The following is a 2,354-nucleotide window of genomic DNA, read 5'->3' on the forward strand; positions in this document are numbered from 1 at the left end:
GTAAAACTCAACCTGCCAACACTAAAACAAAGATCTAACCCATCAAAGCCCATAGTTCTGGGGAAGTCTCTAAATGTACTCACCTTGCTTTTTGGCTTCTGTAGTACTGCTTCGGGCTAACTGTTCTTGTTAACTCAAGTGTGTCAACTCAAGGACATGGTTTTTGTGCTTAAAAGCTCACCTTGAGAAAGGCTCGGTACTACACTGGGATCCCAAAAACCCAGTATAATCGCCGGCTAGCTAATACTTTCTATTGGCTTAAATCCTTGTCTGAGCAGTGTTCTCTGGTGGCTACCCCATAACACGAGGTGAAAGCTGCTTGGCTCAACTGCTATCAAGTGAGTGAAGAGGGCTTGGCTTTCCTAACAGATTCCAACCCAGGCCCGTGAAGACACAAACCCACAAATGTTTAATGCATAAGTAAGATTGGTGCCCTCATCATCCAGTCACCTCCCAAAGCCTGCCTGTGAGCTTCAGGGAATACGCCTTCAATATTGAACCTTGGGTCCATTTAAGATCCTAAGTTTAGTGTGGTGGTGCCCACCTGTAACTCCAGGCTAGACCACATAGTGAGACAGTGTTTCAGCATCAAGACAAGAACCTCCAAGCCATAACACGCTCTGTATTCACCTTGTCACAAGTTTCACGTCTGAGCTTTTGCTATGACCCTGAGCGGTCTTCTGTATAGCAGTAGCACCAGAATAGCAAATGAAACCCAAGACCTACCTTTAATAAAAACTTGGCCAACCTCCAGTGTTTCCAAATGTCAAACCAATGTTTTCAATTTCCTGAGATGTTTTCTCCCTTCTTTAGTTGCCTATTAAGTCTTGCTGTTAACAGACTTTTAAACATGGGTATGTCTTGAACAGTTCTCAATCTGTGGGTTGTGACCCTTTGGGAGTCGCATATCAGATATTTACATTATGATTCATAACCAGCAAAATTCCAGTTAGAGCAGCAACAAAATAATTCTGTGGTTGGGGGTCACAACATGAGGAGCTGTATTAGATGGTTAAAGCATCAGGAGCTTGAGAACCTCTGGTGTAGAGACAGAAATAAAAGATAATTCACAAACCCAAGTCATGTGTGTTATCTGGATTTTTCTAGTAGCCACAACTGGAGAAAAGCAGGCTTTTTGTTTTTTTTTTTAAGTGCTTTTTGAGACAGTCTCATATAGCCCAGGCAGGCCTGGAACTCACTACTTGAGCAGGACCTTGAACTCTTCTCAAGTTTCCCATTCAGTCTGCCAAGTGTGGACATTATAGGCATGTGCCACCACCCCTACTCAGAGTACTTTTCAGCCATTTTAACAGGTCATTAACACTTGAACATGGAAGCACTCTACGCTCAAACTTCCGGATCAAAGCCTTTGCTGTCTAGTGTCCAGCGTTTACACAGCTAGGAGTTAGAGCCTCGATACTCACTGCTATCTTCTGGGTGCTTGCTGGAAATGCTAAATCTTTTAATGTAGCTCAGACTAGCCTTGAGTGCCTGATCGTTTGGCTTCTACCTCCAAATTTTGATAGGCATATGCTGTGCCCATCTAGAAATTCTGAATCTTACACCCTATTCCAGACCTGTTGAAGTTAATTAACTCGTGCTAAATTTGTCAACTGCACAGTTCTCATAAAGGTACTTGCTTTTAAACAAGAGCAGCCTGGTGCCAGGTGTAGTGGCAGGCACCCAAACTCTGGCTAATTTGCCAGCCACCTCTCTTTGTAAACAAACAAACAAAAAAAATGTATTGGCAGGCAGCCGTATTGATTTACTGCGTGTAGATGGGTATTTTGAAGAGAATTCTTGTGGCCTGAAAACCTACAATATTTATCATTGGGCTTTTTCCAGTAAGTCTTAGGATGGGAAAAAGCTTCTGCCCTATTACTTCTAAGACTGCTGTGAGTCATTTGGGTGTTAACGAATACCTTCAATGGCTGGGATTTCAATAAATGCTAATGATTGCTGAGAAGGCAACCTAACAGAATGGGCTTTTCAGCCAACTAGAAAGGAGTATAAACTGTCACTTCATATTGTAAGCTCTGTGACAGTAACATGCCACTTAACTTGAGGTTCTTGGCTCTGAATTTTGGCTAATTTCATGTAGACTTGCTACGAGGCCAGGGCATGGCCCAGGGAAGCAAACAATCAGCAGCAGCTTCAATCACACGGACGTTCTGTCAGCTGTTCCAAACTGTAGCAAGAACAGCTCGAATTTGTTAGTTCACATGGTGCTACCTCCTGCAGTGCCAATCTGCAATCCACAAGCAGAATTCAACGACAGCAAAAGAGTTTATTTGAAAAAATTACTATGTATTGAAAATATACATTAGAAATTATTACATACGTCCATAGCCTTC

The sequence above is a fragment of the Micromys minutus genome (genome assembly GCF_963924665.1).
Source record: "Micromys minutus genome assembly, chromosome: 9".
NCBI lineage: Eukaryota > Metazoa > Chordata > Mammalia > Rodentia > Muridae > Micromys > Micromys minutus.